At 51.7% G+C, this 9,481-nt stretch overlaps 1 long non-coding RNA gene across 2 annotated transcripts; it reads right to left on the bottom strand.

Moving 5' to 3' along the window:
• Positions 1 to 130: 130 nt before the first annotated feature.
• LOC101692721 lies at positions 131 to 6,793 on the bottom strand. 2 transcript variants are annotated; one of them, XR_201272.3, is made up of 3 exons: positions 5,604 to 6,793; positions 1,699 to 3,457; positions 131 to 1,592 (listed from the first exon to the last, which is right to left on the bottom strand). It is a non-coding gene; the product is annotated as an uncharacterized LOC101692721 (long non-coding RNA). The 2 variants fall into 2 exon arrangements; XR_006607565.1 differs by having other exon boundaries at positions 131 to 3,457; positions 5,604 to 5,681; positions 5,998 to 6,793.
• Positions 6,794 to 9,481: the final 2,688 nt, after the last annotated feature.

Below are 9,481 nucleotides of genomic sequence, written 5' to 3'. Positions count from 1 at the left end.
TTTTTTTTTTAATATTTTATTTATTTGTCAGAGAGAGAGAGAAGCGAGAGTGAGCACAGGCAGACAGAGTGGCAGGCAGAGGCAGAGGGAGAAGCAGGCTCCCTGCCAAGCAAGGAGACTGATGTGGGACTCGATCCCGGGACGCTGGGATCATGACCTGAGTCGAAGGCAGCTGCTTAACCAACTGAGCCACCCAGGCGTCCTCAAAATGACATTTCTTATTGGAGGCTGATTTTACTCACAACTGCAGTGATTCAGTCCAATTAACTCTGCCTCACAAAGTTAGAATACACTTTTATGAACCCTTATTTATAAATTGAACAGCTTAACTTTGAAACAAAATTCAGAAACTTGGCTCGTTGCAATCTGTGAAGCTTCATAATGACGTGCTTCGCCGCTGGTCTTTGACACTCATGTTCTGGGGCGTTCAGTGGGCTTCTTCGATACGGAAGCTCGTGTCTCTGGTTTGGGGAAATTTCTGTGTATTAATTTTTGAGGAGTGTAGATGCTACGCAGCGAGCCGGCAGTGTGAGGGGAGCACAGGCCACTGGCCCGCTGCAGTGTGCTGGGCAGGGAGCCCGGCCTTTCACTCCACATGTCAGCCCCTGGAGCCTCTCCTGCACAGAAGGGTCCGGGGAGGGGTGGCACCGGGCCGGGAGAGCCTGCCTGCCGGGATTCTAGAAGCGAGATAGGGCGAATATGCCGGACAGACACGTCATCCAGTTACTCCTTCCAGGAAGAGCCGCCCCAGCTGTCGGCTCCTCCAGGGTCTGCCTCGGGGGCAGGGAGCCCCTTCCCGGCAGCCCCGTCCAGTGCCCGAGGGAGGTGAGCACCTGCGGTGACCCCAGCACAGCCCAGTCTGCCCACTGAGTCACCGGAAGTACACGGTAAATGCCGAGTCATCTTCTGCAAAACATAAGGGTCGTCGTAGCAGACGCTGTTGATGCCACATTTCCTGGGAGCTCATGTTCGCAGACCCACGACCTCTACAGCAAGTGCCATGGCCGCGAGAGCTTCTCGTTGGGTGGACGAGGATGTGCTGGAGCAGCCCCGGGCCCAGAGTGGCAGCCAACCGCCCCCGACCGGCTGAGCGGTCCGAGGGGAGGACCCCAGCAGGGCCGAGCCCCTACTGCCTGCACCGGGACACTCTTATGGGTGTGGCCCCTGGAGCTATGTCAGCGCCTTGGCCTCCGCTGCAGGAGCCTCCTGGGATGGCCTCCCAGAGAAACTCCTGTCCCTGCGGCCTTCATTTTAGGGCCTGCATTAGCGGGAGCCCCGACGCAGACACGGCCGGCCAGCACCAAGCTAGACACCGACATGCGAGCTCTCGATCAGAGCGGAGGTGAGGGTTAGCTGCGAGCGTCCCTCCGCCTGGCCGTCCTTCAGTGGGATCGGCGCCCTATCACCTCTGCCCCGTGGGGGCCCCACCCAGCACCGAGAAGCAGGTGCTTCCCCCTTGCGTCACAGGGGGGAAACTGAGGCTCACGATACTGCCTCAGGCCACAAGGCTAAGAAACCGAGGAGCTGTTACTGGGATTCTCTCTTCCTGATGCCAAGGTCCTGTGTCCTCAACAAGGGAGAGTCTGCTTGGCCTGCAGAGAAACCAGAAGAAAAGTCATTCAGCAACAAGCCCCAGGAGTCTCGGTGATGTTCCCCAGACTATGAACACCGACTCTGTAAAAAATCAGTTTTCCTCACATGGTGGTCTGCAGGAGCCAGCTCTGATACACAGGAGGGAAACACCAACGCCATGATTCGAAGGGGGAAATGGTCCCAAACTTGGAAGCAGAATCTGTGCGTGGGACACAGAGCGTGCCGCCGAGTGGAACAAAGGAAGGTCGCCTCAGGTGAGGGGTCAAGGCAGATTCGAGGGCCCGTTGGGAAATTACCGGTTTCCTGGGATGTCATCTCTCAGGGCAATGTCTGGCCCATCCTGGACGACTGCTGTGACAGAGAAAGGGCAGCGAGGCCAGTCCCGGGTGTCACGAGTGAGTCTGGACGACACCCTGGCGGTGTCTCCGTCTCCGACTTCTCTGTGAGGAGATCGCGAGGGTGGACAGGAGACGCGGCCTTGAGACCCGACCCTGCAGCTGCTAAGACTCTCCTCCCCGGGGCGACTTTCCGCTAAGCCTGGGGAGAGGAACGCAGGGGACCCAATCAGGTCACCGGGGTGTGCCTGTGCGCAAACGAGCGTCTGCATTCGGACCGTCCTGGTGCAGAATCTCTTCCCAAAATATCTGTTACAAAGCTCTTTCCAAATATCCAAATGAGCCGTTCATACCGGAGGCAAGAAATTTGCTTTTGGTGAGATTCCCCGGGAAGAGGCGACGCGACGGGTTCTGAGTCAACACAGAAGAGAGAAGGCAGGTGGCTGGCGAGCTCGTCACCCATGAAGCAGACTGCGAGCTCGTCACCCACGAAGCAGACTGCTTTCTTTGTCTTTTAGCCAGACTCTGATCCGGAAAAATAAACTTTCAGATACAAACATTCCCCATATCAGCAAACTGGACTTGTTAGCTGCTGAAAAGTGGGTAAAAGCCCAATTCTACCCACTCGTGGGATCAGAGGTGGGTGGAGGGCTGGGGGCCGTCTGGTTTCGAACCCCTGGCCACCGGGGGCTCCACGGCAGCAGAGCCTGTGAGGCGAAGCGGGCTGGGAGCCACGCGGCTGCCCACACGGCGGCCCGCAGCACGCGGTCACATCGCTAGTGGCGGGTTATTTCGGACTTACCTTTTTTTATCCACTTAATAAACATTCATCGAAGAATCCAGGTAATGTCACTTACACTTTTGAGGAAGACATGCCATGCAAATAAAATGTCCCCTCGGCATGAAAGTCATCATCGCAGTTGAAGCATAAAGGGCGGTGTCCTCGACGCAGTTGTCAAACGCGGCACTGGAGGGACAGAGCCAAGAACCGCAGGACAGGTGCGCCTCTGGGTTCCTGGGACGCATGTGGATTCCTGCATCATCTCGGGAACCAGCTCTGGCTGCAGTAGCAGCTCCGTCGAGGGGGGACGCCAGTGCCCCACAACCTCATTTAAAATAATCCACTCCAGACGCTGGTGCCAAAAAGGATGTCTGCACCCTTCGCCACCGTGACCTGGATCGTATTTCAAAAGTGTCAGATCACAGCTGTCCCACAAAAGCCTGATTCCTTAATGAGTTCCTTCTGTGTTCATCTCGTGAATACAGAGAGTGGGGTATCCGCTGGGGAGGAAAACATCTACAACAACCGAACCCACGGGTGTGACGCTTCGTGGAACACGCCTGTGCGGTGGCCTTCTTGCCGTGGAACTATGTATTGCTTCGTTAAGATGCTTTCATGTAAAAAGCCACATCTGAGAGGCGTCGTCATATTTCAGAGACGACGGAGCATGCGTGGAAGGAAAGCTTACTGAAATCGCAACCTGGAGAGGCTTTAAAAAATGCTGATGTTCTGTTGTACTCATTCAGGGCTGTTAAGGGCAAAATTTAAAAAATTTTGTCATTGCTGTGTTAAATGTTGGCCTCTTTCTTGAAGAAAGATTCTGGCAAGGGGCTGTCTTTGAGTCCTGACTTACTATGCTAAGTAATTCCGGATACTGAACAAAGCAAGTTTTTTCTTTTTGAAAAGAGAAAAGAGGTGTGATACTCAAGGTGATTAGAGAAACACTTACCCACAGACAGACGGATGGACAGAAGGGCAGACGAATACAGATGGGGGCACGGAGCAGTGTCCCGGGCCTTTGCAGACGAGCACCCCTCTCCCTCCAGACTAGCGCCTCAACGTGCTTTTGCTGGGTAAGGGGCAGCTACAAACCCCAAGAAGCATTCTTGAGTGTTCTTGTCCAAGAACTCAGGGAAACGGGGCTCTGTCTTACAAAAGCCTTCAGGATACTGAAGTTAGACCATGAAAACTCCACTGGCTCCTTTAGCCCTCCAGCGGCGGCCGGGCTGCCCGCTCCGCGCCTGCCCCACAGTGGCTCTTAGATTCCATCTCCCATTCGTAAGTTCTCCAATGGGACTTCCAGCTCCAGACCAAGAAAGCATAAATGCACCTGTCCACCTCCTCTCTCTTAAATATAATTGAAGAGCCTGGAAATAATCTGACAGAAAATGGCAAAGGGACCCTGAGAGCAGGAAAGAAGAGGGGACAGGTGTGGTGATGTGCTGAGGCCTGTGATCTCCCATGTGCCCCACATCGGTGCCGAAGAGGCCTGAAGCCTACATCTGCCCACAGGCAGAGACAAACAAAATGAGAAAGGCCCGGCAGAAGGACCGGGAAAGATGGGGCCCAACAGAGCCCAAATGGGGGCTGCTAACCAACCACTCAGCAGGGAGCCCAATTTGCCTTCTAAGCCCCCAGGGCTGACCCAACCCCCACTCCACCTAGTGGGCTGACCCTCCAAGGGGGCAGGCTTAGTACAGCCCAGCAGCTCTGTGCTCTGCACCCAGTGGCAGGAGAAAACCCAGGCTCAGTGGCGTAAGCCCCCCCAACTTCCCACGCAGGACAAGGCCTCGCAACACGGGTGGCCCCGGGAGGCAACTCCCGCCCTCCAGGCAGCAAGAGGGAGGGCCGGGCGAGGGCCCAGAAGCGCCGAACAATGAGCCCAGCCAGCAGCACCTTAAGGGCTCTAAGAACCACCCGCTCCACAAAAGTAGGTCAGAACCTAGACAGTAAGTGCAAAAGGCGAGACCTGCCTGCTAAAATCGAAGACTTAAGCGGCTTCAAGGGTCCCCAAAATGAGAACGAAAATTTTGTGCAGGATGCAACACAAATTCACTCATGATAGTAACAATCAGGAAAACTACACTTTGAGAAAGAAAAACCACCAGATGCCAATACTGAAGTGAAAAGCTGTTGAAATTATTCGACAAGGATTTTAAAACTGTAATTAAGAATGTTTCAGTAAGGACACCGGGTGGCTCAGTAGGTTAAGCCTCTGCCTTTGGCTCAGTCATAATCCCAGGGTCCTGGGATCGGCTCCACGTGGGCCTCCCTGCTCCTCGGGGAGCCTGCTTCTCCCCCTCCCCCTGTGGGGTATTCCCCTTGCTTATGCTCTCTCTCTCTCTGTCAAGTAAATAAGTTTTTTCTTTTTTAAAGAATGTTTCAATAAACAACTACAAATTCTCTTGAGAAAAATGAAAAAATAAAAAAATCTCTGCAAAGAAATAGAAGTTATAAAAACTCACTAATGAACTCAATAGTAGAATGGAGACAACTCTGGATAGAATCCATGAACCTGAAGACAGATCAATGGAATTTCTTCAGTCTGAACAAAGCAGAGAAAGCAGACTAGCCGGAAATGAATGGAGCTCAGGGATCTGTGAAACAGACGTCTAACTAGTGTCCAAAATAGGCAACATTTATCATTCCAGTCCCAGAAAAAGAGAAAGAGGGTGTGGCTGAAAAAACAAGTCAAAGAAACAATAGTTGACCATTTCCCAAATTTGGCAAGAGACATAAAACTACACATTCAAGAACCTGCGGTAAATCTAAGTAGGATAAACCCAAAGAAATCCAAACAAAGACGCGTCATTATTAAATTTCTGCAAAACTAAAGACAAAAAACCAAACCAAAACAAAAAACCCCTCAAGAGCCAGGGAGAGATAATGCTTACCTGTACCGGAAGACCGAATTAGTAACACCAGATTTCTCTTCTGAAACCATGAAGGCCAGAAGTCAGCGATACATTTTTCTAGAAATAAAAGAAAAGACCTGTCAGCCAGAATCCTGTATCTGTCAGAACTGTCTTTCAAAAATGAAGAAGTAGACTTCTCAGATGAAGGAAAATTAAAAGAATTTGGTGGCAGATCTACCTTAAAGATCGGTAAAGGAAACCCCCAAACGTTAAAAAAAATACTCTGGATTGAACTGTGCCCCCTGCTCCACCATGCGTATGTTGGAGCCCAACCCTCAGTGTGACCGTATTTGAAGACCTTTCAGGAGGTAACTAAGGTTAAGCAGGGTTTTAAGGGTGGGGGTCCCAATCTGATAGGGTCAGTGGTCTTTACAAGAAGAGGAAGAGACGCCAGGGCCAGGGGCACATAGAGGCCCTGGGAGGACACAGGAGGAGGCAGCCCACAAGGCAAGGAGAGAGGCCTCGGGAGAAACGACGCCAGCCCCACGCCACCGCGGACTTGCAGCCTCCAGAACGGTGAGGGCTGCCCTTGGGCTGTTTGAGCCCCAGGGCTGAAGGGTGTCGCCCTCGGCCAGCAAAGACGACAATGAGCCTGGTTCGCTGTTAATGCTTCATTTCCGTTATTTCGTCAACTTCCTCAGCTTATATGCAGCAGGGCGACCAATAAGGGGCCGAGCCATGGGGAGAGCCCATGAGAGTCCCGTTACTATGCGGATTAAATGTGAAACAGCCAATGACTATGTCCTCCGTTAGGCGGGCTTCACCAGAAAGTTCCTTGTATACTTGCAGCTATTTTGCTGGCAGTGAGCCAAGCACCTTGTACTGGCGGGGACTTTCCCGGCCGGAGGCGGTCCCCGACAGAAGGGGGTGTCCTGGCAGCCCGAGCCGACTGACGCAGGAAATGACAACAGGCAGATGGTTGTCAACAGGGACCTTCAGAGAGAAAGACAAGGTCAGTGGAAGAAGACACAGAGGCAAACCCAACAGACCGTTCTTCTCTTGAGTTTAACGATACCTTACATTTGAGGTCAGAATTACAGCACCGTTTGATGTGGTGCTCAATGCTTGCAGGGGAAACACTTCGGACAATTAAATTTAAGAAGTGGGGAGGCTCGGGGCGCCTGGGTGGCTCCGTGGGTGAAGCGTCGGCCTCCGGCTCAGGTCATGGTCTGGGCGTCCTGGGACCGAGCCCCGCGTCGGGCTCTCTGCTCGGCGGGGAGCCGCTTCTCCTTCTCCCTCTGCCTGCCCCTCCCCCAGCTTGTGCCAGCGCGAGCTCTCACTCTCCATTTCTCTGTCAAACAAAAAAATCAAATCTTAAAAAAAAAAAAGAAGCAGTGGGGAGGGTCAACGATGTAAAGATGTAATCGGAGGTGAGGCTTCACCCCGCGGGTGGCGGCGCGTCGCGAGGCATCACGAGGCACGCGGCACAGCCAGGGCAACCGGCAGGAGGGTATGCCAAGTGGCTTGTAAAAAATATACATAAGGAAGAATCTGACGCTAAATAATGTTCACGTAACTCTCAAGAAAGCAAGCAACCCCCCCAAACAAAACCAAAACAAACAAAACAGAAAGCCAGAGGAATAAAGATTGCGGACAGAGAGAACAAAGCACCAGAGCGGCAGACCTGAGCTCAACAGACGAATGAGTACGTCACATGCTACGGTATCAATATGCCGGTTGCAAGACAGAGATCTATTATCCTTCAGGAAAGAGAAAAACTTAAGAACGGAAAAAGTAGAGATAGAGCGGGCGACGCGCGACTCGATGACGTGCGGTCTACGAGAAAATGACTTCAGAACAGTGCCGCAGGCGCGTGGGAAAGAAGGGGAAGCCGCGTCGCGCAAGGATGAGTCACAGGAGAAGCAACAGTGACGGTAATAACAAAAAGCGCCTCACAGAATGGTGAAGGCTCATCAACCCGCGCAGATCTGGGAGTCCCCGCTTGTGAGTAGCACACAGCAAGGTTTCAAACTATGTGAAGCAAAAAGCCGGAGAAGAACAGAGAAACGGGTTAGTTCACAGTCGTAGCCGGGCACTTCAGCGCCCCGCGCTCACGTTTACTGTTGGAGACAAAGCCCGCCCGGCTGCGGAGGACGGAGCCCCAGCACGGTCCCCGGGTTTGCCTGACATTCCCGAGGACGCCCCCAACAAGAGCAGGACGCTGGCCGTGAGGAGAGGCCACATCCGTGGTCATACAGCAAACCTGAACCAACCTGAAAGAGAGCCGACCATCCGGAGTGTGAACTCGAACCACAACAGGATCAAACTGGACATCAGTAAGGGAAAGACAACCGAGCAATCCCCAGTCCTGGAAATTCAACAACACACTTCTAGATACTCCGTGGGCAGAGCTGAAGGCCCAAAGGAAAGCTAAAAATAAAAATAAATGAGGGTTGAATGAAAACTGAAACGAAACTGAAAATACAACATAGCAAAGTTTGTGGGGTTCAGCCAATACGGTGATTCCGTTAGACAATAAATGTTCACATTAGAAAAGTGAAAACGCATCAATCACTGACCTAACTTCCAGCTCGCGAGGCTGGAACAAGACAAAGGGAGGAACGCGACAGCAACGAAACAGTAGAAAGGATGAACTTTTAGAAAGGCAGAAACCACTGAAAATAAAAACATAGAAATGAGAGAATTAGCGAAACAAAAACCGTATTTGTCAAGAAAATCCATAAAACTGACAAGCCCTTCGCTCAGCGGACAGGATAAAAGGAGAGGGCACACATCGCCACCGACAAAATGAAAGGGGCCGGACACAGGTTGTCACGGGTGTCAGAAATCTGACAACTTAGAAGAAATGGGCTAATTCCTGGAAAACCACAAACTGCTAAACCCAGCAAGATAAAACAGTCCATGAATCTTCCTAGAAGCTTTAAAAAATAGGATCTGTAATTTACAAGTTCCTGGAAAAAGAAACTTCCAGGGTCCAGATGTTTTCCAATAGAGAATTTCTCCAGCATGTAAAGAATGAACACCCATTTCACAAGACGGCTGCCCGTGCCGAGAAGGGGAGGCAGAACTTCCCCACCCATTTTATGAGGTCACGGTCACCCGTACCAAGGCACAACACAGAGGACGTGCACATGAAGCCAGACATCAACATGTCTCATGAATTTAGATGCATACGTTCTCAACAAAACAGTAGCAAAATGAACCAGTGATGTATTAGAACAACTGTACATCATGACCACGCGGGGACGGGGCGGGGGGCTGTCCTGGGGCTGTGAGGCTGGTTCGGCATTCAAATCCAACCAACGGCACCCTTCAGACCGGCAGGCCAGACGGGCCAAATCACCTGCGCGCCTGTTTCCACGCTGCTGTCTGCTTCTCAGAGAATCCAAGCTTCCTTCCCTTGCTAAGGTTACGTACCAACAATCCCACAGCATTAACTTAAGTGGAGAAATGTCACAGAGAGATTTTAGATGGTCGTTCTCTATGATTCATTACAAGGTGAGGGTGCCCAGGGCCGGTGCCACCATTTAACATGGCTCTGGAGATCTGGGCAGTGCTGTGACTAAAGAAAAGGAAATAAGAAAAATAATGAACATCTACCTAGAGAAAGAAAACAGAAGAACCCCCAAACCCCAGTTGGGCCTTAGACAGCAGGAGGGTTGGGGGCACTGACACGTACGCAGAGTAGAAAATCCCCATGAAACGCTGGACCCCGTCCCCTTCGCCAAACTCAACCATTAATAATAGCCCAGTGCTGACCAGAGCCTTAGCAAGAACACAGCCGATGAACACATATTTTGTGTGTTAGGTACTGAACTTCGACAAGAATGTAGGCCAGAGGAAAGAAAATGATATTAAAAGATCATAAAAAAATTCTTTCAGAGTACTGGGTTGTT

This window comes from Mustela putorius, unplaced genomic scaffold (genome assembly GCF_011764305.1).
Source record: "Mustela putorius furo isolate JIRA1106 unplaced genomic scaffold, ASM1176430v1.1 tig00000680_pilon_pilon_pilon, whole genome shotgun sequence".
In the NCBI taxonomy this organism is placed as follows: Eukaryota; Metazoa; Chordata; class Mammalia; order Carnivora; family Mustelidae; genus Mustela; species Mustela putorius.
Note: the sequence above shows the minus strand (reverse complement) of the source record. Positions and strands in the feature narration are given on the sequence as shown.